Genomic DNA, 26,320 nt, shown 5'->3' with positions numbered 1-26,320 from the left:
TCTGGGCAAGCTTTTTTTCTGGGTGTCTGATGTCACTTGACCAGGATCCAGGGTATTGGTACGGTATGGACATTAGAGAGTGCAGTGTCTCCAAACTTGTCACACTGGCATGGTTTGTCATCATGGTTTTTGGTGTGTCGTTGGGTCCAGCTGAAACTTCTGATTCAGGAGATATTGGCTGGTCAGTAAAGTGACCCCCACTGGGGTTGCTGGTTCTTGAGTTGTTGCAGAGTGGTACCTCCACTCTTGAGAGAGTTCTTGGGCGATTGGTAAACCCTGGAGGTCTTCTGGGTTTCTTGAGGTCAGTCCAGTGTCAAGCTCCTCCTCCGCAGCAATGGTGGGGTCCTGGGTGCAGCAGGCAGGGTATGGCATCTTTTCTTTGTGCAGCAGGTCCACAGTTCTCGTGCCTTGGACCTACTATGGGCTAGTCTTCTTTGTGTCCTTCTAATCTAATTTCAGGGTCCAGGGGTGCCCAATAAATACTGAACTTAGTGGGAACCTGATAGTTTTCAATGTGACTCTTACCTTTGCGTAGCTACACCCCCTATTGTGACCACTTCCTGTGGGAAGGGTCACTTCCCTAAACCTAGTTGGCTATTTTCCCTGCATCTAAGATGGAGTAAAATTAAATGGAAGGTCCACCTCACAGGAAACACCTTAGGGGTGTTGCATGCCAGGTTGGGCCACTCCTCCTACCCTTTGTGTGTTTTCCCAGCTTTGCTCCCACCAAAAGTGGGGGTTTGCAAAGGGGGAGGCAATCTGCTGGTAGCAGTAGGCCAGGGGGTTGAGTTTAAAGGGTGGTAACCCCTTTGAAACTAACCATCAGAGCAGTGCACATTCCTTAGGGAAGGGGTGTTAGCTCCTCCACCCAGGAAGGGCATTGTTTGACAAACCAGAGAGAAAAGGGCCCGCCCACAAGGTTTGTATATTGGCTGTCTAGAGGTGGCATGCTGGATAGAACCAGTCAGCAACCATACCAGGATAGTAAGCTTTTGCAGTTGGCACCTCTAAGGTGACCCTTGGGTACATTTAGGGATAAATCCAATACTGGCACCAGTTTGGATTTATTATTCTGAGTTGTTTGATACCAAACAACCCAGGGTTCAGAGTGACCATCATGTAGCTGGGAAACTTGTGTTGACCAGTGTCCAGCACATGTATTAAAATGGCTGCTCTGTTCACTCACTATGTCCCAGGTTTGGCAAGGACACAGTGAGGGCATATTGCTCATATAGCTATGCCCTCACATATAATATGGAGCACCATGCCTTAGGGCTGTAAGGCCTGGCAGAGGGGTGTCTTACCCATAGTAAATGCAGTGTATAGTGGACAAGGCACACAGGTAGAGTGCCATGCTGAGTTTGTGTTTTAGGTTTACTCTAGGACACTCAGCCTGCAATGGCAGTGCTGGGTGCATTGCGCTATAGGGCGGCACAATCAGTGCTGCTGTCCTCAAGGGCCTATCCATAGCTCCCCATGCCCCAGGCACTTAGGTGTCCACTTACAAGGGACTTATAGTGGTAGTTAAGGATGTATCCAATTGTGCCAATGCATCACAACAGTTTTAGGGAAAGAGCTCTGGCCCAGGGAACCTGGTTAGCAGGGGCCCTGGGCACTACAACGTCTAGGCTACATCAAACATCAGGCAAAAGGGGGGGGGCTAACCATGTCAAAAGAGGCATTCCTGCCCCTGCTGCCCCCACGCCCTTTTTTCGTGCCGTTTTCCACCCTCGCTCCTGCCTCCTAGCTGTCCTCTCCTCCCTCCCTACTTAATGGCGGCCGCTGTGCAGTAGGATGAGCAATACCACTGACCTGGTCTCTGAACTGCTCTGCCTCATGTAGCTCCACTGGTAACTAGAGCCCTCGTTCCTCTAAACTCCTGACCTCTGTCAGGAGTTCAAGGCCCTCCTCCACCCACAGGCTTCTGCCTGCGCCTCATCCCTGGTGTCTAGTGGGAGAGCTCTGCTTTTCTACTAGGCTGTCCTATGCCTCTCACCTCCTTTTTCCTGCTTTGCTCTCTGTTTGCATTCTCTTCTGTGTCTGTCCCTTTTGTGCTTCGTTTGTGTGCTTTCTCTTCCGTGTCTGTCCCTTTTGTGCTCCTTTTGAATTTTGCTACTGCGTTACACTCTTTCCTCATTTTTCTCTCCCCTCACTCTGCTCTCTCTCTCTCTGTCACTCTTGCTCTCCCCTCTCTCTCTCCCCCACTGCTGCTGCACCTGTGGCCCTGCACCCCTCCTCTCTCTCGTGCTGCATTCCTGCCACTGCTGCCCCCGTGGCCCGCCCCCTTTTTTTGCCCCGTTTTCCATCCCCCCTCCCGCCTCCCAGCTGTCCTCTCTTCCCCACTCCTAACTTCATGACGGCCGGTGTGCGGCCGAGAAACGGGCGCGCCACTCGCGTGCCGACGGTGAGCCTAAGGCAAGCCTGTCTGCCCCTGGATCTCGCCCAGCGCCGGAACCCATGGTTCTCACCCCCCCACACTGCAACACTCGACTCTGCTTCAACGTGACTACCCTCCATGCACTCAACACCAGGCGCTCATCCACCTGCCATCAAGCCACCCTGCAGCTCACCCACAGACCCTTCTCCTGCCGGAACTGCATCTTCACCAGCCTCCACACCACCGATCCACTCGCCAAGGCAGGATGCAACCATCTCAGATGCATCCTACTTAACACCCGCTACGTCCACAAACACTCCATAGAACTCTGGAATCTACTTGACGCAGCCTCCCCAGACGTCGCCTTTCTGACTGAGACCTGGATGAACCCCTCCTCAGCGCCTGACATCACCATAGCCATCTCGGATGGCTACAAGATCACCTGTAGGGACTGCATCAACAGACCAGGAGGAGGCATCACCATCGTCCATAGGAATACCCTCAGTATCACGACCAACACCGAAGACACCCTCAGTGCCGCTAAACACCTGCACTTCCAGATTCACACCTATCCGAACACCACCCTCGTTTACAGACCCCCGGACCCTGACAGCAATTCAGCAACTCCATGTCTGACGTCATCAGCACACACGCCCTCGCGTTCACAGGCTACTTACTCCTCGGGGACCTGAAATTCTATCTCGTGAACACCAACAACAACATCTCTACCACCCTGCTCGACAACCTCGCCAACCTCAGACTCAAGCAGCTCGTCACAACACCCACCCACTCCGTAGGTCACACTCTCGACCCCATTTTCCCCACCCGCAAACATTTCTCCTTCAGCCACACAACCGAACTCCACTGGACTGACCACCGCTGCATCCACTTCTCCTTCGAGAAATCCACAACACACCATCACCCGCAACGGATTCCCCACCGCAGATGGAACAAGGTCACCAAAGACCAGCTGATCACCACCCTTTCTCAGAACCCACCTATCGACACCACTGACACCGACACAGCAGGCCGCAACCTCAGGCAATGGATCAACTATGCCAACACTCTCGCCTCTATCAAGAAACCTTCTAACAGATGCACAGACAGAAAGGCCTTCTGGTTCACCGCTCACCTCCGGGGATCCAAGCAAACATGCCGAAGACTCGAGAAAATGTGGCGCCAAGAACAGACCCCGGACAACCACACAGCTTACAAGAATGCCATCCGTAGACACCACCAACTCATCCATACCACCAAAAGAAATGCCTTCAAAGAACGCATCGACAACAATGCACACAGCTACAAGGAGCTCTTCAATATTGTGAAAGAACTCTCCAACCCCGGCGCCAACATCAATGACATCCCACCATCACAAGACCTCTGTGACTCCCTAGCCACCTTCTTCTACCACAAGATCACAGACATCCATGACAGCTCCAATACCCAGTCCCCCCGTCAACCACCGACACCACAGATTCATCTGCCCCCAGCCACACCAGCCTCCTGCTCTCCTGGACCCACGTCAACGACGAAAACACCATCAAAATCATGAACACCATCCACTTTGGCTCACCATCTGACCCATGCCCTTACTACATCTTCAATAAAGCAAGCTCCGTCATCGCACTCCAACTCCGGAAGATCATCAACCGTTCCTTCGGGACCGCCACCTTCCTGGAGAGCTGGAAACACACCAAGATCAACGCCCTCCTCAAGTAACCCAAGGCAGACCCAAAGAACCTTAAGAACTTCCGGCCCATTTCCCTGCTCCCCTTCCTGGCAAATGTAATCGAGAAAATAGTCAACAAACAACTGGCCCGCTTCCTTGAGGAGAACAACACTCTGGACCTGTCCCAATCCAGATTCTGCAGTAACCACAGCACCAAAACCGCCCTCATCGCCCCCACCGACGACATCAGGACCATACTTGACAATGGTGAAACCACTGCCCTCATCCTCCTGGGCCTCTCGGCGGCATCCAACACCATCTGCCACCACACCCTACGCACACGCTTCAACAACACAGGGATCCGCAACATAGTCCTGGACTGGTTCACCTCCTTCCTCACCAGCAGAACCCAGAGAGTCCGCCTCCCCCCATTTCGCTCTGAAGCCACCAAAATCATCTGTAGCATAACCCAGGGATCGTCCCTCAGCCTATCCCTCTATAACATCTACATGGCTCCGCTTGCAAATATCGTCCGATCTCACAACCTCAACATCATCTCATACGCCAATGGCACCCATCTGATCCTCTCCCTGACAAAGGACCCCGCCACCGCCAAAACCTACCTCCACGAAGGAATGAAGGCCATCGCCGAATGGATGAAGAACAGCTGCCTGAAACTGAATTCTGACTAAACTGAGGTGCTCATCCTCAACTCCACCCCCTCCGCCTGGGACGACTCCTGGTGGCCTGCCACACTGGGAACCGCACCGAAACCCACTGACCATGCACGCAACCTGGGATTCATCCTGGACTCATCGCTATCAATGACCCAGCAAGTCAATGCCGTCTCCTCCTCCTGCTTCAACAACCTCTGCATGCTTCAGAAGATCTACAAATGGATCCCCACTGGAACCAGACAAAGGGTCACCCAAGCCCTCGTAAGCAGCAGACTGGACTACGGCAATGCCCTCTATGTAGGAACTATAGCCAATCTCCAGAAAAGACTGCAACACATACAGAACGCCTCTGCATGCCTCATCCTGGACATCCCCCGCCACAGCCACACCACAGCCCACCCGAGAGACCTGCACTGGCTCCATGTCAACAAGATAATCACGTTCAAACTCCTCACCCATGCCCACAAGGCACTGCACAACAACGGACCAGAATACCTCAACAGACGGCTCTCCTTCTACACCCTGACCCGACAGCTTCGCTCCACTGACCTTGCCCTCACCACCGTCCCACACATCCACAGAATGACTGCCGGTGGAAGATCATTCTCCCACCTCTCCGCCAAGACGTGGAACACTCTTCCCACCCATCTGTGACAGACACAGGCCCTACTTTATGTTGAACCTCTAACAGTAGAGTTTTAGTGGCTACTGTAGTCTGCTATGAAAGAGTAGAAGGATATAATAATATTAATAACAATTCTATTTTATCTTTTATCCATGAGAGGTTGTTCTAACAAGAATCTTCTTTTCTCATTTTTTAAACATTTTTACTTTTTTGAAAATTGTTTGGGGATTGAAATAAAAACTTGAATAAAGAAAGTAATACTTTCTCACCTTCTTTTTTTTAAACATTTTAACTTTTTTAAAAATTGTTTAGGGATGTAACTAAAACTCTGAAAAAGGAAAAATAATACTATCTCAGACACAGCTGCTTGTGTGCGGTTAAGAGCTGGTCCCTGGCCAGGGTACTTTGCTCCCCTGCTCAAATGAATCTGCCACAGCCCATGCAAAATAAGGCAATGCACACATACAACTTCTTTCTCTCCTGCTGAGGAGATGCTGCAGTTCGGCAGAGCAGACTGGATAGTATGTTGTGGAGCTGTTAATGTGGAGGCTTCATGATCCTCCTGCCTCTTTCTCTTTGCAGCATACAACTGTTTAGTGTACAATGTCTTTGGGTGCTTGAGCATTCCAGAGGCACGAACATTTTATTTCTTGGTGGTACCCCAAAGAAACTCCTTGTCACAGAGGCTGCATGTGACAATCCATGCAGACACTTGTTTTTTTAACTACAGGAAGAGTAAAAAACATCCATATGATGGATTGGGAGGTGCTCCATTGATCTTCTTTTTGCTGCTGATCCTCATTGGTGAAGAGATGTTTTTTTAGTAACACACCAAAAAAACCACAAAAAAAGGAATATGAGGCAAAAGGCAAGGACAGGGTGTGGCTAGTGTGAGCTACCAGTCCCTTATAAGAGCAACAGGATGGGAACTTTCTTTATCTACTTAAAACTAATGACATTAGCAATGACATGGTGTTTCTCCATCTGGCATAAGTACTGCGCTACCATTGTCATTGTAATGTGGACTGTGACACCTAAAAACACAGCAATTTAACTACAACCATTGATACCTTTCTTATTTGATCTATACTCAAACTTTAAGTAAAACAAGCCCTCCATTGTTCAATGAAAAAGTTTTTAAGTTCTCGGTTCTGTGGGAGTATGGCAGGACCTGTAACTGGAAGTAAACCCACAAGGGATTCCTGTTGGACTCCCTAATCAGTTCTATGAGCTCTGCAGGAGTACAGCAATATCTACGGCAGGTCAATAAATAAAATAAAAATTAGAGCAGCCATTTATTTGCCCACTAAGGAGACATTAATAATAAAAAAAGCCCACCACTCCCTTTAAAAACAATCCGAAACAATTTGCTAACTACCATTTCCTGAACTGGTGATTAGAAGAGACAATTTGCCGCAAGTAGAAACTGAAGACATCATGATCTTACAGAAAACTGCAGACCAGCAAACACCAATGGCATTATCCAGCAGTCCTTTGCAAAGTGCACCATTTGAAGTTGATCATCATCAGGATTCTCTCAAGCACTTCTGCAGCACAATGAGAATCAAGACCAGTGAAGGAATCACTGGTGTGGCAGTTATTAGATGTTCCCGGTGGGGAAAAACAAAGTGAACAAGGTGTCATGTGCACCTTGTGCCAGAATGTGCTCCAAAGACCGAAGACTGGTCAGTATTCAATGAGACCCCAACTGGAGGGCAAAAGCGTTTGAAAGCTATATGCTCAAACAGCATAACATGTGATGAGATACAAAAAGGTGAATAGTAGAAAGACAACCAACTGCTCCCAAGGAAGTTCTCCAACAAGAAGAGGAAGAAAATGATGGCAACATGCTGCATTACAGGATATACTTCAGACACTGTTATAAAGTAGTGGCTGGTGGTGCAGGTCACAGAAGAATATACACAAAGGCCATGAAGCAGCATTTCCAAACAGAACATAAACATTTGTATACAAAATACAATAAATAATGAAATAGTTTAAAAGTAATTGTTTAAAGCAATATCAAACAGTTTGCAAAAACAATGGTTAAAAACTGTAAAAATGTGAAATACAAAAAATGTAAAATTATGTAAAACAAAAAAACAGTAGTTGGAAACTGTAAAAGAAATTAACAAAAACTAGGCTAGGGCACAGAACTCTGCTACGCTGGCAGAGTTTTTGAAATTCAGGCACTTTGTGCTTCGTGGAGTAGCACAGAGTTCCCGAATTCCAGAGCGGAGTTCATTCGTGGGTGCACGATTTTGTTTTTGCATTAACTCGCGAGCCTCGTCATATTCTTGGGCTGCTAGTACACTCACACCCACTCATGTACACACGCATTACACATGCATGCATGCATTCACACACAATCATACACACCCCCACACACGCACACAACACTCCCCAACCCCCTCTCCTGTCGAAACACTGACTTACCTGCATGCGGGGGGTCGTCCGGCAGGAGACGGGATGCGGCGCTGCTGTCAGCAGCAGCGTCCGCCCGCAAAACACTGGCAGGTCATATCATGGAACATGATATGGTAGGTGGTGTTTTGGTGGCATGGTGCTGCTGCTGGCAGCAGCGCCACCTTACCTCTGTCCACCGCCATGACCTTTGACGGAATTCTGGCAACCTTCTGGTAGAATTCCATCTGCGTTCATTATGGCATGGATTGTCAGTAGCCCTGGCGACGGTATGTTGGTGGCCGTCACCATGGCGGTAGGCGGCATTTGCCGCCAATGTCATAATGAGGGCCTAAGTGCTTTCTTAAGTATTTCCACCATTCCTCTTTTTGGCCAGTTTATGTGTGTGTACATGTGTGTGTGTGTTTGTCATTGTCCACACTTTGGGGGTCATTCTGACCCCCGCGGGCGGCGGGAGCCACCATATGGCCGCTCCGCGGTCGAAAGACCGCGGAGGCCATTCTGGCTTTCCCGCTGGGCTGGCGGGCGACCTCCAGAAGGCCGCCCGCCAGCCCAGCGGGAAACCCCTCCCCACGAGGAAGCCGGCTCTGAATGGAGCTGGCGGAGTGGGTATGTGCGACGGGTGCAGTGGCACCCGTCGCGTATTTCAGTGTCTGCAAAGCAGACACTGAAATACAAAGTGGGGCCCTCTTACGGGGGCCCCTGCAGTGCCCATGCCATTGGCATGGGTACTGCAGGGCCCCCCAGGGGCCCCACAACACCCCATACCGCCATCCTGTTCCTGGCAGGCGACCCGCCAGGAACAGGATGGCGGTATGGGGTGTCAGAATCCCCATGGCGGCGCAGCAAGCTGCGCCGCCATGGAGGATTCTGCAGGACAGCGGAAAACCGGCGGGAGACCGCCGGTTTTCCTGTTCTGACCGCGGCTGAACCGCCGCGGTCAGAATGTCCTGAGGAGCACCGCCAGCCTGTTGGCGGTGCTCCCGCATCCTCGGCCCCGGCGTCGGAATGACCCCCTTTGTCTTTGTTCTACATGCCCTGTGGCCATTTTTTGAAGTCTTTGCCCTTAGGCTTGCATATGTTCCTTGTTCATCAAGTCTCTTTGCTCCTTGTTGTTGTTTGACCATGTGACTTGTGGTCATTTTGTGCATACAGCAGGTGTCCCTTTGCCATAGGCTTGCATGTGTTCGTTGTTTGCCATGAACCTTACTTCTTGATATTGTTTTTCCATGTAGCTAGGTGCCATTGTTTTGCATCCAGCCAGTGTGTTTTTGTCATAGACTTGCATGTGCTGTTTGTTCTTCCTCCTTGTTGTTTGACCATTTGGCTGGCAGCAATGCTACAGTATTTAGTTTGTTTAGGTGTATAATAATTCTAGTTCCTCCTGGACACCCTGGCTGAGGTGCAATTCAGACACATCAGCAGCGTAATTATTTTTTTAATGATTATTCCATTTCCCCTTGGCCACCTTGCTGTAATAGGTTTTTAAAGGATTATTCCAATTACCCATGCACCTCTCTATGACTACTACAGGTGTCTCATTTAAAACAGACAGAGATAAAGCAAAGCGCTATATCTACATGTTGTGTTGCTTGATTTGAAATGAAATGATATGATGTGATGGTGTGGTGACTTTACAATGTTTGATTACCTTAGTATTTATTACATAAGTAACCAACCACACTATTATTGCATTTGTCTGTACTATTTCAGCCTGAAGGATTGCCACTACTACATGTTGTTTTTGATTGGTTGCTTTTAGGTTCACAAGAGAAGAGATGTCACATCACCTGCACAACTGACAAAGAGAAGGCCTGTACAATGCTTTCAGTTCTCCAATCTCTTCTGCTTGTGCAGCCTGGTGCCACTGCCAACTGAGAGCTTTAAGATCGCCTCAAAGAAAGTTGCTCCCAAGAAAGTGGTCAGTGAGAAGAAGTAGCTTTCCACCAATGGCATGCCGACTACAACCTTTTTTGGGAGACGTGTGCCTGCCACACCTGCCCCCAGGCAGGAACCTGGGAGCAGTACTACAGCATCAACAGCATCACCCCCGACCTAAGCCCAAGACCATGTCTGTCAGTGAGGCAGCCACTACAATCATGGCGATGTCAACGAGCAGTGAGGCAATATTTTGTTCGGTTCTTATAATTTCAGCCCTGAGGAAGTGGCACTTATTGCCACAAAACATGTGTTGGCTGAAGTGTTTTTTTGATTGAAGCCTATTTACTGTTATTGATGTTCTCAGGAATGTTTGTGGAGTCTATTGATGTCTTTAGGGATGTTTGACCATTTTACATTTTGTGTAGGAAATTGTTTTGAGTAACTTAATGATTGGAAAATGTTAGATGCATGCAAGCAAGTTTCCTACTGATGTATATGCTGAAAACCTTTTTTGGAAGTTGACACCATTGGAAGTATTACACTTGGTAATAAATGTCATAATAAATTTCAGGCTATGGCCCTCATTACAACCCTGGCGGTCGGTGTTAAAGCGGCGGTAAGACCGCCAACAGGCCAGCGGAAAAAAAAAGGAATCACGACCATGGCAGAAACCGCCCACACAGACAACCACTTTAACACTCCGACCGCCACGGCGGTAGAAACAAACACCGCGGCGGTAACTGCCAACAGACAGACAGAGGACAACGTATTACAAGAGGCCTATCCATCACCTTTTCCGGGGCGGTACCAACGCTATCAAAAGCATGGAGGAAACAGTACACAGAAGGGAAACCACTCACCTCTCGACATCCAACGAGGAACCAGGACGCCATGGAGCCCGAACTACAGGTGTTACCAATGCTGCTTTTCCTCCTGCTCTATCAGGAGCAGGAGAGATGCCGTCTATGACCATGGTGAGTACTGCACCTACAACACAGGGGAGGGGAAAGGGAAAAGAGAGTGACACACACACGCAACACGCAATACCCCCACCCTCACCCACAAGAACATACACACAAATACATGCAGCAACATTACATATACTCCCCATCACCCCCTGGAAGAACGCAAGGACAAAAGGAAATGATTGTATTGATTGTAATCATGAAAAATCTGATAGGCAGAAATCAAAATTCAGTATATACAAATATGTACACCAACTACACAAGTCCGGATAGTGTACCAATCATTGTCCATGGACCACTGGGCACAAAATGCATGGGCGAAGCCCACACAAGAGACCTGACTGGAAACGGAGAGAACACTGATGGGGCATCAGATCGAAAATATACAGGCACCTCAGGGGAAGGGGAAGGGGGGGCACCTCAGCCAGATGAACGCACGACGTCACTGCTGCACGAGGGGGGTCCATGCCCATTGCTGTATCCGGGGGAGTGCAAAGCCACAGTCTCTCAAGTCTCTCAATTGGGTGGTTTGCCCACTGCTTTATCCTGGGGAGTGCAAAGCCACAGTCTCTCAAGTCTTTCAAGTGGGTGTTTTGCCCACTCCTTTATCCTGGGAAATGCAAAGCCATAGGCCCTCATTATGACCCTGGCGGTGTTGCACCGCCAGGGCCAACGGGGGCGGGAGCACCGCCGACAGGCCGGCGGTGCTCCCTTGGGCATTCTGACCGCGGCGCTTTGGCCGCGGTCAGAAATGGAAAACCAGCGGTCTCCCGCCGGTTTTCCGTTGCCCATTTGAATCCCCCATGGCGGCGCAGCTCGCTGCGCCGCCATGGGGGATTCTGACACCCCCTACCGCCATCCTGTTCCTGGCGGTTCGCCCGCCAGGAACAGGATGGCGGTAGGGGGTGTCGCGGGGCCCCTGGGGGCCTCTGCAGTGCCCATGCCAATGGCATGGGCACTGCAGGGGCCCCCGTAAGAGGGCCCCGCTAGTATTTCACTGTCTGCATAGCAGACAGTGAAATACGCGACGGGTGCAGTAGCACCCGTCGCACCTTCCCACTCCGCCGGCTCGATTACGAGCCGGCTTCATGGTGGGAAGGTCGTTTTCCCCTGGGCTGGCGGGCGGCCTTTCGGCGGCCGCCCGCCAGCCCAGGGGAAAAGTCAAAATACCCGCCGCGGTCTTGCGACCGCGGTACGGTATTTTGACGGCGGGACTTTGGCGGGCGGCCTCCGCCGCCCGCCAAGGTCCGAATGAGGGCCATAGTCTCTCAAGTCTCTCCACTGGATGGTTTGCTCACTGCTTTATCCTGGGGAGTGCAAAGCCACAGTCTCTCAAGTCTCTCAAGTGGTGGTTTGCCTTCTGCTTTATCCTGGGAAGTGCAAAGCCACAGTCTCTCAAGTGGATGTCAATCTCCACTGGTTCTGGAGGGGGCCTGGTGCCCAGAGTGCTTCATCCTGCCAAGGACTGAGGTAGGGGATGTCAATCTCCACTGGTTCTGGAGGGGGCCTGGTGCCCAGAGTGCTTCATCCTGCCAAGGAAGGAGGTAGTGGATGTCAATCTCCACTGGTTCTGGAGGGGGCATGGTGCCCAGAGTGATCCACGTGTAGTGTGGCCGGTACAATTCCCTCACCTGGGTGTGTGTGCCGCAAGATTACCGAGGTACAGGTAGCATGATATGCCATGGAGGCAGCGACATACCCCACACTGTTGCGGCTTCGCATTCCACCTGCAGGTGCAAACAGTGATGGAAGTCATGCCTCATGGAAACTGGCCAGGGTCCAGGAAGTCTCCTCCAGCCTTGGACGACTGACCACTGGGGATGGTAGCCATGTCAGCGGTGGTGCCACTGTCCGAGCACTTCACGGGGCTGGTGGTGGTGCATGGGTCAGCACCTGCTGATGGACACAGCAGGACGTCTCTTGCAGCCTCGGACAGCTGCCCACTGGGGAAGAGGCTGGGGACTGTTGCTGAGGCTGTAGACATGCCGGTGGCTGTGCAGGTGGTGGTTCAGGTGGTGGGGCAGGTGGGGGTTGTGGTGGCGGGGCAGCTTACGGTGTTCACCACTGTACAGGTTGGTGTGGTCGTGGACAGAAGGTGTGACACTGGTCCCTCAGTCTGTGCCACCGTACCCTCTCCTGACTTGCTCTTGTGCTTTTGTCCCTTCCCCACCTTTGATGGTGCCGCAGTTGTCTTGCCACTATCCCCTTTTGTTTTTGCTGAGCCCTTGCTGGCTGGTAGGTGCCGCTTCTCCCTCTGGGATGTGGGCACCTTTTTCAACTTGGCAGGTGGTGGAATGTCCTTGCCCTCGCTACGTGGCACACTGGCAGCCCTGATGGGTGGCGCACTCGATGACCCCGCAGTTGCTGGCACCACTGTGCCTGGGGACTTGGTGGCTGAGGTGCTGGGCTGGGACCAGGAAAGTCTGGCCCTAGGGGAAAGACGGGGGAGGAGGTATAGGAAAGAGGTCAATGTTAGCCAGGAAGAGTTTTTTAGACACACTGGGACAGGAAGATGGAGGGAGTTTGGGAGTGGAGGAAGAGGTAGTGGTTGTAGGAGGTGTACGTCTGCTGAATTTGGGTGAAGGTGCATGGGCTGGAGGCTGTTGTGAGGTGGATGGCTGTTGGGTGGGTGTGTGCCTGCGTTTGTGTACTTTGGGAGGAAGGCTCACAGACACACTGGGAGAGGACACTGGGGATGTGTGAATGGTAGTGGGGGTGGTGATTGCACGTGAGCAGTGTGAGGTGATGGACGCGCTGGTGATGGAGGTAGTGGCTGAGGATGTAGTGCATGCTGAAATGTGTGAGTGGAGACGAGACAGGGAGGGAGGAGGAGGACGTGGAGGAAGGGGACACAGTGGAGGCAGTGGATGTTGCTGTGTCTGAATGGGGATGGTGATGCGTGAGTGCCTGTGGGATGTGTGGTGCTTATGTTTGCCATGTCCACTCTTGTGTGTTGATGTGTGTGCATGCTGGTCTGATGGTGTGCTTGGGATAGGCTGAGGTACAGGGGATTGGGTCTGGGTGGAGGAAGTTGGAGGGGGGGGGGGGCTGGACACAGGGACAATGACTGCCATCAGTGCTGAGGCCAGAGCCTGAAATGCTCTCTCTTGGGCCACCTGCCCAGAATGAATGCCCTCCAGGTATGCATTTGTTTGTTGCAAATGCCTCTCAACACCCTGGATGGCATTCAAAATTGTTAATTGCCCAACAGTGAGGGATCTCAGGAGGCCAATAGCCTCCTTACTGAGGGCAGCAGGACTGACTGGGGCAGGGCCTGAGGTGCCTGGGGCGAAGGAGATGCCCACCCTCCTTGGTGAGCGGGCATGGGACACACGCTGAGGGGCTGCTGGGAGGGCGGTGCTGTTGGGGGGGTGGTGGCAGTACCTGTTGATGCAGTGGGCACAGAGGTGGCCACCACCGCAAGGGAGCTCCCATCAGAGGAGGAGTCGCTGTCACTGGTGTATACTCCTGTCTCCGCCGTGGAGCTCCCCTCACCCTCCCTCCTGCTCCAGTGCCACTGCTCCTCCGCCTGATGATGCGATTGCACACAAGAACAGGGAGACCACAAAAAGGGAGGGGGGGAAGACAGACGAAAAACATGTTCAGTGCATGCAACACCACTACCGTTGGCAGACACAACACACAGGGAGCAGCCCTCAGCACTACGCCATGCACTAACAGTTCCTAGAAAATTTACCTGACAATGGGGTACGAGGCCTAAGCCCAATTGCTACACACCTGGAAGTCACAGGAGCCTGACTAGGTGTAGATGGCTCTTACCACTAGTGGGATTAGGGTGCCACATAGCCTGCCTCACAAGGGACTTTGCCTACCAAGTTCGCCCTGGCCTAGGGGAACACACTGCCCACCTCCCCCACCCAGACACCTCGTAATGCGTGCAGAGTCAGCTGAATGAAAGTGTACTCACCCCCTTATGGCTGCTGAGATGCCCGGAAGCACCCATACAACTCCGGATAGACCACCACCAGGATCCGGGACATCAGGGGGGTCATGGTGCGACGGGCACCTCTTCCACGTTGGGAGGCCATCCCCAGCTGGGCCTCTGCCGTCGTCTTGCTCCAGCGGCGCAGGTCCTCCAATCTTTTACGGCAGTGGGTGCTCTGTCTGTGGTAGACCCCGAAGGTCCGGACTTCCTTGGCGATGGCACACCAAATACCCTTCTTCTGGTGGGTGCTGACCTAGAGGAATGGTACAGGAGGAAAGGAAATTAATCACCCGTCCGGACCGTCATACTCATTGCCCACCAGTTCCCACCCATGCCCTGACGCACATACACTCACCATCCGCACATGCAGGCCTCACCCCCCCATGTATCTTCCATCTACACCACTCAAAGCAGGCATTGCCCATGCAGTATGCTCACAGTGTACTCACCTGTTTGTCTGGAGGACCATATAGTTGCGTGTACTGGGGGAGGACCCCATCCACTAGTTTCTCCAACTCTTCCGAAGTGAAGGCAGGGGCCCTTTCCCCAGACACATGAGCCATCGTCGCTTCCAGACACAGTGCACAGCAGCACTTGCAGTGTAGGTCCTCTCCTGTTGAAGGTCAGGTATCAAGTGAGTGAACAGACAGAAAAGGGCGGTCACATCCGCAGCGGTGGGTATAGGCCATAGGGCCCTATGTTAACCAATGCAGAAGTGCGCCGCGGTCTTGGACCGCCCACTGTGACGGTGCAGTTACCTCATATCCCCTTGTCGCACCTTACAGGTCAGGCAGCCGCCATTTCAGGGGGCCACATGGGATGGATGAAAACTGTGTCACACCTATCTAGACCGGGAATATAGACAGATACCAGCACATTGCGGATTACTAACGTTCACATTGTTATACCTCAGTCTTGGATGACTCTCTGCTCACTGTTCTCCTCCATAGGGCACGTCTGCTGGGGCAGGTGATGAGATGGCGGCATCCTCCGGTGTACAGACCCCTGGTGGACCTGTTGACAATGGAAGAGAGACACATCATAATCACATACAGACTTGATGGTGCAACAATCCATGAACTGTGTGCCCAGTTGGAGCCAGATCTGATGTCAGCTATCCGCCATCCCACAGGGATACCCCCTCTAGTGCAGGTCCTGTCTGTACTCCATTTCCTGGACAGTGGGTCTTTTCAAACAACAGTGGCTATGGCATTAGAGATGTCCCAGCCAATGTTCTCTAACGTGTTGTCCAGAGTGTTGTCAGCCCTGCTGAAACACATATGCAGCTACATCGTTTTCCCTCAGGTGGAGGATTTGCCCATAGTGAAAGGTGACTTCTATGCCCTGGGACATATCACCAACATCATTGATGCCATTGATGGTACACATGTGGCATTTGTTACCCCCCCACAGGAATTAAGAGGTGTACAGAAACCGGGAAAGCTACCATTCGATTAATGTGCAGATGGTGTGTTTGGCAGACCAGTACATCTCCCATGTGAATGCCAAGTATCCTGGTTCTGTGCATGACGCTTACATTTTGAGGAATAGCAACATCCCTTATGTGATGGGGAAACTCCAGAAGCACTGTGTGTGGCTAATAGGTGAGGCCAAGTTCCCAATACAGTTGACATAGGTGTCTGGGTATGGGGTTGTCCCTAAGGGTTAGTGTGTGTCTAACAGTTGTCCCTCGACATTTGCAGGTGACTCTGGTTACCCCAACCTCTCATGGCTACTGACCCCAGTGAGGAATGCCAGGACAAGGGCAGAGGAACGTTACAATTTGTCACATGGGTGAACAAGGAGAATAATAGAACGCACCTTCACCCCCCCGAAGGCCACATTCCGGTGCCTCCATCTGACAGGTGGTTCCCTATGCTAATCACCGAAGAAGGTGTGCCAGATAATCCTGGCCTGCTGCATGCTGCACAACCTGGCTTTGCGACGCCAGGTGCCTTTTCTGCAGGGAGATGGGCCAGATGGTGGTCTTGTGGCAGCTGTGGAGCCTGTGGACAATGAAGAAGAGGAGGCAGAAGCAGATGATATCGACAACCAAAACAACATCATCTTGCAATACTTCCAGTGAGACACGGGTAAGAAGATGCAACTGCTTCCCACATCTCATACTATTGTTGGAGCTAGCATAAGTCTGTCATTTTCACTCAGTGTATGGACACTGACTTGTCACTGTGACTTTCCATTTCACAGATCTGGGTCCCACTTTGTGCCCTCTGCTATGTTTACTCCTGGCCTACAGTTGTTATACATTGGTATGTGAACAAGCACATTGACATATCTATATTCCATAGATATTGCAATTACACATTTGTAAAAGTACAGACTGACTCCAGATTGTTTTGTGATTGAAATGTGTTTATTCCTGTGTGTGCAAATAAGTGGAGGGGGTTGTAAAATGGGCTGGGGTGATGGTGGAGGTATGTCCATGGCAGAGTCCAGTCTATTTGTTTCACAGGTGCATTGTCCAAAGGGGCATAGGAAGTGGAGCAATGGCAGTTTAAGGATGGACAGGGTGACATAGTGGGACAGAAGGGTGACATTCAGGGGGGTTTTATTTCCTGGCGGGCGTCTTGGCAATGTTCTCTGTCTTGTTCCTGGATCTCAGGGACCGTTTGCGGGGTGGTTCTCCATCTGCAGGGGGTGGGGTGCTGGTGGCCTGTTGGTCCTGTGGCGGTGCCTCCTGTCCACTAGTGCTGGCAGAGCGGGAGGGCTGTTCCTCGTCCAGGCTAGTGTCAGGGGCCCGTTGGTGTGCCACAGTGTTCCTCATGGTGTTGAAAAGGTATGCCAGCACCCCTGCAATGGTGACCAGGGTGGTGTTGATGGACTTCAAGTCCTCCCTGATCCCCAGGTAGTGTTCCTCCTGCAACCGCTGGGTCTCCAGAAACTTGGCCAGTACTGTGCCCATGGTCTCCTGGGAATGGTGATAAGTTTCCATGATGTTGAAGAGTGCCTTGTGGAGAGTGGGTTCCCTGGGCCTGTCCTCCCCCTATCACACAGCAGTCCTCCCAGCTTCCCTGTTATCCTGTGCCTCTGTCCCCTGAACCGTGTGCCCACTGTCACTGGCCCCAGGTCCCTGATTGTCCTGTGTTAGTGGGTTTACCTGGGTTCCCTGTAGTGGTGGACACACTGCTGATTGATGTGTCCTGGGGCCAGATTGATGGGCCCGCTGGGTGGGTGCTGTGCTGGTGTTTCCTGAGGGTGGGAGCTTCAGTGGTGGTTTGTGACTGTGTCAGGAGAACCGACTGTCCGAGGTCCCTGATGGGCCGGGCTGATCATCTTGATCCAGGCGTGCAGAGCTGCTGTCATCACTGTGGGTCTCTTCTGTGGGGGGACTGGATATGTCTGGCACCTCCTGTCTGGTGACGTTGAGTATGGGTCCTGTTGGGGTGTAAATGCATAGTTATTGTATTTGTGTTTGCCATCTTGTGCAATGGGTGAGTGACCCTCTACTCCTGTGCTTGCATTATTGGCTTGGTCCTTGTGTGATTGGTGATTTTGGGGCATGAGTGAGTCTCTGTACTGGACATGCTTTGGTGATGGGTGTCCATGCATTGGTGTTACATGCAGGGCTTGGTTTTGGGATGTGTGGGTTGTGTTAGTGGGGTATCTGTGGGTTGTTGAGGTGATGGGTGTGAGGGTAAGGGTGGTGGTATGTGATGGCATGCAGGTGGGGTGTGGGGGATAAAGTAGTAAAGATATGTCTTACCAGAGTCCAGTCCTCCTGCTACTCATGCGAGGCCCTTAGGATGCAGTATTGCCAAGACTTGCTCCTCCCATGTTGTTAGTTGTGGGGGAGGAGGTGGGGGTCCTCTGTACAGCAATCTGGTGTCCTGAAACCACGGAACGCACCTTCCCCCGCAGGTCATTCCACCTCTTCCTGATGTCATCCCGTGTTCTTGGATGCTGTCCCATTGCGTTAACCCTGTTGACAATTCTGCGCCATAGCTCCATCTTCCTTGCAATGGAGGTGTGCTGCACCTGTGATCCGAATAGCTGTGGCTCTACCCGGACGATTTCCTCCACCATGACCCTGAACTCCTCCTCAGAGAACCTGGGGTGTCTTTGAGGTGCCATGATGTGGTGTGGGTGAGGTGGTGTCTGTTGTGATGTGTGAGGGGATGTGTTGGTGTGTGTTGTTTGAGGTGCGTGGATATTGTGTAAGTGATAGTGTTGTGTGTCTGTGGATGCTGGTGGTGTTTTAGGTAGTTTCTCTCTCTGGCCTTCTATCAAATTTTTGGTTGTAAGGGTTTGTGGGTGATGTGGGTGTGTGCTTTATATTGGTTTGGGTGTGTGGGTGTGGTGTGTGTATGTGTATCAGGTGTGTGTATTTCGAATTGTCCTATGTGGTTGTGTTTTGTAAATGTATGTGTGTATTTTGAGAGTGGCAGTGTGTACCACCAATGGATTACCACGGTTGAAAGACCGCCGCGTTGATTCATGGGTCGTGATAGTGTGGGCGTATTCCTGTTGGCGTGACGGTGTCGTTTTTGGTATCGCCAGTTTATCACTGACCTTTGGTGTGGCGGACTTGTGTGGGTGTCTGTATTGTGATGGATTCCGAGCTGTGGGTCGTAATACCTGTAGAGGAATTCCACAGCCGCAGCGGTATGTTGGCGGTCTTCTGCACTGCCGAATGCGGGATTTACCACCAGGGTTGTAATGAGGGCCTATGTGTTATGTGCTCCCTACAAAACCTCTAATTGCTGATACATATCGACTGGGCTGGGCACCAGTCTGGTTGGTGAGCTCTCACAGAGTTACAACTATCTTTATCCCTAATTAAGTAGTCTATTGTAAGATGAGGCTCTGCTGCATGTTATAGGAAAAAAGAGAACACCCTAAGAGGTCCTTATTTGTGCTGAATTAGGGCATTTTGAAATATAAATTTATCTTTTTTAACGTTGAAATATGAAAGCTTAATATTTATAAATATGGCAAATTATGTTAAAAAACAAGAGAATCTGGCAGAGTCCTTATTCAAATCCATCTAGTACTAACAAGGATGAAAAGAGGGACACTAAAGGCCCTAAAGTTGGAAAGACTAATGAAAAAAGGAGTCACAAAAATGGCAGAATGCTGTAACATTGCAGCAGTATTTGGAAGTGAATAGGATCCCAAGAAAACTTAGAATTAATATTTTCAGTGCAGTTGAAGACTTGGACCCCGTCCAGGCAGAGCAATGGGAACAAAAATTAAGCGAGACTTCAAGGGACCTGATGTTAATGCTAATTGAGCAGACTGAGTCTAAAATAGAAAGTAATGTAAAAGAAATTGAGGAAACTAAGGCTGAAAGAGCGAGTCTTAAATTGAAAGAGGGTACACGAAATAATTAAAATATTTTGGAACAAGTATCAGGAAGAGATTAAGGAGAGGAAGAAGTCTAAAATTGAAAGGGATGAGATGGACTATAAAAGAGGGAGAGTGTATTTATATACCAGAAAATATGATGTAACTTTTAAAATTCAGAAACCGGTAAAACGAATACCATCAGTAGAAAGTGTGTCATTCTCTAACGCAACTAGTATGGGATCCAGAGATTCAGCTCTGACAGATATTGCCAAAAACATGACAGGATAAATTCTTTTTTAGAGGAACTCAAAGAGATGTAGCTAGCAGAAAACCTCATAACAGGAAGGACAAGATACAACAACTAAAAGAAGGACAAGAAGAAAGAGAGGGGGCAAAAGACCTACAAAGAGAAGATCAGCCAGGGGTAAGGACTCAGTCTCAAGTAAAAGGGTCACGGAAATAATACCAGACCTAGTTGTAAATCTATCTAGGAGGGTCCTTACAGACCAAGAAATGAGTGTCTTGAACAAAGAACTATCATTTACCAGCAAGACACTATGATACGTTTGAGTTGAAGACTGACCTATACAAGTTTGTGAGAGTCCATAAAATAAAAAACATCTTGCCTCAAGGCCTAGAACTACTGTTGGTATTTCGGAACAAATTCAGATTTCTGATATGAGGATTAAATATTTGGAAGATACACAAACGTTGATCAGTCTGAATGAAGATGTAGTAACTGACATTGAGGATTTAATACATGATATCGGCACAGAGGAAGGTGTGATAGAAGAAAATAGTCTAACCAGTAAATCACAGTTTGTTCCTCATTTCCGCAAAGAAAATGCCATTGATATATTTTTTGACCTTGTATGTAAAGATATTGATTTTATGCGTAAGAAGTGTGGCAACAATAACTTTAAAATAAAAGAATGACATGAAATGTACTCTTTGAGGAATGACGGAAATATTATAATCAGGCAAGCGGCAAAGGGGGTAATGTTGTGGTTTTAAATTTTGAGGACTATGGTCTTGTAGCAAGGAAACAATTGACATGTAAATATGATTATGAGATGTGTAATGGATTTAGATACAATATGATACAGATGGAGGCCCTGAAATTACTCGAAAATGGTTGGACCAAGATATACTGTATCAAGAGGAATTTAGATATGTGGATGTTAAGAATCCTAGAGTACCTATTATCTACTTCCTGCCAAAATCCATAAGATAAATAACAAGAATATCCCCTGCAGACCAATTATTTACAGTACAGGATCTGCTACAGAGAGGATGTTGGAATACATTGATATGTTTGGCATCTTTGGTGTTAAATCTGGCATCCAATATTAAAGACACTATTGATCTGTTAAAGAAACTGCAAAACATCCCCTGGAGTGACAATCTGTGGCTCGTCACTATAGATGTGAAGAGTGTTTATACTGGTATCAGACATCATGATGGTCTACAAGCACTGAAGTATTGCATGAAATCAGCTAGCTTCTCTAGTCATTCAAGGTTGAATCTTGAATTGGGGGATTTTGTTATGACCAATACTACTCTTCGTACAAAGATGTGCTGTATCATCAAATCTGTGGGATCACCATGGGAGCTAAATTTCCTTTCTATTATGGCAACCTGTTCATGGGTTGGTATGAGAGGGAGCTTGGATGGAACGTATCAGCCCATGAGGGATATCAGTGTGTGACCATGTGGGTCAGGTACATTGACGATGTGTTGATGGTTTGGGAAGGGTCGGAAGATCAATCAATATCTTATCGCAGGTATTTGAATCCTAAAAATGTGAATGTGGAGTTGTCTTTGGAATATAGCCAGATGAGTATTATATTTTTGGACCTTGAACATTACATTATGAATAACACTCTCTACACACAATTATATCAAACAAATACGGCTAGTTACAGTATTTTACAATACAGATCAGGGCATCCTGCTTATCAGAAAAAAATATCCCCTTTGGGGAGTTGGTCAAACATGGAGGACCATCATAATGAGGGCCAGAAAACTGTCAAGAGGCTGGAAGTGAACGAATATCCTGTGTAGATTCTGACACAGTACACATGAAAATCCAGAGGAGTATTGTGGGAAGAACTATTGAGCAACTCTCATAAAAAAATAAGTTGGTCTACTCAACAACAAGTCAGATTTACAGACAATGTTGTGCAGAAAATAGAGCAATGTATGATATGATTTGTAAATGTTGGGATATATTAAGATTGGATAAAGAATTGAAAGATCCTATTAGCCCACATCCACTGATTACATTTAGAAAGGCTGAGACACTGAAAAATATTTGAAGTCCTATTGATACTGCTGCAGCCCCATGAAATCCTAGCTATTACTTTAAACTGAATAGTGGATGTTATGCAAGAGGTCAATGGATCGACGCAACAAATGAATGAGGGGATATCATTAAAGAGTAATGTGATTATCAACAGTAACAATACATTTTGTATTCTGACCCTCAGACAATGACCACACCAGTTAATTAAGAAGAGTTATAAATTTATTTCCCTAAATTGACAATGCTAATGTCACAAAAAAAACTCTCAAGCACAAGTGATAAGCATATAGATTTGATAGTGGCTATTTAGAACGTCTTATATATCTGAGTTTAATCAAAGCAATCACGCAAATAATCTCCAGTATCATAACACTAGCTAATAACACCAGAATTGGTAATAGCGGTAATGTATACATTAGTATAAACAATAAAAGAGTGTCAATATAGATTTTGAGCATTTGAAAGTGAATTCCCTCACTAACCACAAATTAGCATCAACACGTTGGATTTCATGTAAAATAATTTACTAACATAAATTTAGAAAAACACACTAACTCGGGTTATTATAAAAAAATATATATATTGTTATCATTCAGCATTTAAACTATACTTTGCAGCTGGTTCCTGCAAAGCTGAAGATACACATATAACAACGCGATTTTATACATTACTCATAAAACAGCATCATGCAATTTACTTCAGCAAAGGGACACCATCAGGTATATCTTCAGAAGTTCGGGCCTATTGACAGCTAAATCCACACTGCTAGTATGACTCAAACTATCAGGTACTTCAAACTAAGAATCTCAGAATCCATCTCTATAGTCTCTCTGTAGAATCTGTCTTGGAGTCTGACTGTAGAAAATCCTACTCAGGTTGTCTTACTAATCTTCAAAAAGTTTATGATTGGTCAGTACATGGGGTGGTTTATGATTCAACCAATAGTTGCTCTAATTGATAACCTTGAATACTGTGACATCGACGTTAACCAGGACATTTTCATAACAGTAACTTTTCTTCTTCCGTCTCGTCTGTGGCTCCGTTGTTCCATCTCATCTAAACTTCTTTTCTCAGGAAGAAACTTCTCACATTGTAACATCTACTTCCATCCTCGAGGAAGAAACTACGTATTAGTGACAATTTCAAACACTAGAACATTCAACTCAAGCAAGAACTGTAATAAACTTGACCTTGTAAGACATAGTGTAGCAACCCACTAGGGGTAGCTGTGTACACATCTATTAAGCTATTTAACACACACTTTTATGTAAGCATTGAACCACGGAAAGTAACAACTTTAGTTAGAGTTTTGCTTAGCCAAAGAATAGAAATGAATTATGGCAACCATGTTCTAAAGTCACCCGTTTTCATATGTTAATTCACTATATAATTAATACTTTTAAATTATTAATAAAACGTATTAGAAAATTCACACTCTCACAATACCCATAAATATGGTCCAGGTAGAGGTCCATCTGGATAAAGCAAAAACCAGAAGGGTGTTATTGTTGTCAGAACTGTGTTTGTTGTAAATTTGTTCGAGACAAAACTAGTGAGTTTGATGATGTCAATAAAAGTAAGAAATGTAGGTTTAGAGCTTGTATTCATTGCATTGTGATTACTCGTGTATGCAACAAACAGTATGGTGGTTCAACTATTTGACCCCTGAAGTAAAGAATTAAAGAACATATAAATGCAATAAGAAAATGTATTGAGAAGTTCCCCCTGGGGAAACACTTCAAGGAATGTCATTCAATTAGTGACTGGTCTAAACTTGGAGGTCTTGGTATAGATTACATTAGAGCACATCACAGAGGAGGACAGATTACAACTACTTTGTTTAAAAGTAGATTGGTGGACTGAAACAGTATAATCTGTTGAGGTGGGTCTTAATTTGGATAGGGACCTTTATACCACCCTGTAAGCTTTAAGATGAGGTAGAATAAGATCTAACATGTGTATGTAACAAGAAAATAGGGTTGATGTACAATGGACAGAATTTGGCTATGTGAGATGTGTATAATATGAATGCTCTTTGTTTTTTAGAGTATTGTTAAACTGAATTGAATGAGTCAGGTGAGTGTTAATATAAAGTGGGTTGTTAGGGTACAGGAGTATGGCTACTGACTGTAGAATATGCGCACATGTCAGAGCTGGGGCATGCGTGGACACTTTGCTTGTTTAAAGGGTGAGGCAAGGATTGGGAGTATCAGCAAGGATAAGCATGGAAGTATTGAAAGATAACATGAAGGGTCAATAATAGTGAGATTTAAACTCCGGTATAGAGAGTTCGGGTTCCATGGAGGACACAGACTGATTTTTTTCAGTTAGGTTGTGACATGAAGTGGTCTATCTCTCTAGGGGGTGAAGGGAAAGGTTTGCATTTTTTGTAATTCGCCCTTTTCTTTGTTGTTGGTTGCTGGGAACATGAAACTATTGGAAAACATAATTGAAGATTCTTACCGTGTGAATTATGAAGCTGGATTAGGATGAATATTGATAGCGTAAAGGCTAGAGTGCCTCATGACTCACTGGTAGTAGTTTGGGTCCTGTGGAGGACTTTGATCTAATTTATTTTAAGAAGTAATTGAAAATGTATATTGTTTTATCTTTAAAGCAAACAGAAGATGAATATGGATATCCTAAAAGCTAAAATGCTCCTCACCCCAGCTCTATAATATTTAGGTCCGGTGAAGGACTCCGATCTAACTTAAATGTAGGTTATTTTAATTTTAAATTTAATTTTATTCTTAGTTGTCAGGTCACAACATGATTTTTCTTAGGCTTTGTTTGTGGCAGATCAAAAAGGTCAAGTATACGTGTCCCTTTCACAGGTCAACATGGGGTCTGCCTTTAAATATGATTAAAGCGTAGATTCCCTTTGGGAGCGGATAGACAGGTGGAGTTTGGGTTCTCTGAGCTCACACTTTGAAAATACATTTTTTAGTAAAGGTGATTTTAAGATTGTGTCTGAAAATGCCACTTTTAGAAAGTGAGCCTTTTCTTGCTTAAACCATTCTGTGACTCTGCCTGTTTGTGGATTCCCTGTCTTGGTCAGTTTGACAGTTGGGCAGTTTGCACCTCTCTCTAGACAGTGACACAAAGGGTACATGGGTGTCGCCTGCATATCCTGATGAGACATTTGTGCTAGGAATGAGGGGAGGAGTGGTCACTCACACCTGAAAGGGCTGTGCCTGCCCTCACACAATGCAGTCTCCAACCCCCTGGTATGTGTCTGGGGCCTGGCCTGGGACTAGGCAGGATTTCACAAACAAGAGAGACTTTCCTTTGAAGTAAGCCTACTTCAAAGGCCAAAATGGGTATAAGAAGGGCACCCAAAACCACAGACTTTAGATCACTTCTGGAAATCAAGAGGAACCTCTGCCTGGAGAAGAGCTGAAGAGCTGAGGAGAAGTGCTGCCCTGCCTGCGACTGTGCTTTGGGGAGCTGTCCTGCAGTTGCTGCTTCTGCCTGGTGACAGGAGACAAAGACTGGACTTTGTTGTGCATTCCTGATTGTGAAGCAATCTCCAAGGGCTTGTCCTGAGCTTGCCTCCTGTTGTTGAAGTCTCAGGGCCATCACAGACTTCCCCCTGCCAGCACCTCTACTCTCTGCTGAGACTCCTGCTCTGCAAGTGGTGCCCTATCCAGTTCCTGGGGCCTTGACAGGTGAAGCTGGCAGACCAAGATTGAAAACTCACGCACGGACCTGCGTGCTAGAAAATTTCCGATGCAGCTGAAGAAACGACAAGCTGCCGGCTCCATGGCTGAAATTGAAGCAACGCTTGCAGCGTGGTTGGGAGATCGACACTCGCGGCTTGAGAAACGACAGGCCACATCCCTAACTAAGACTTCTAATGTTGCAATCCACACAGCGGGGTTTTGGTATCACCATGCGGCAGGGTTTTAGATGCAAACCTTGCTGGGTGCGGAAAAACAACACAACACCTGCCCGGACCCGAGTGCTGCCCGGATCAACGCATCACTCTCATGCGGAGAGATAAACCGGCACACGCCGACCTGACCGGAGAAGGAGAAATGATGCACGATCTTGCTTGCGGTTGAGAAATCGATGTACCGCTTACCTTTTTTGACGCACACTCACCCGTGCATATTATTTTGATGCTACCAAGGTACTTAGTGAA

This window comes from Pleurodeles waltl, chromosome 3_1 (assembly GCF_031143425.1).
Source record: "Pleurodeles waltl isolate 20211129_DDA chromosome 3_1, aPleWal1.hap1.20221129, whole genome shotgun sequence".
NCBI lineage: Eukaryota > Metazoa > Chordata > Amphibia > Caudata > Salamandridae > Pleurodeles > Pleurodeles waltl.
The sequence above is the reverse complement of the archived record's forward strand: the minus strand, read 5'-3'. Positions refer to the sequence as shown.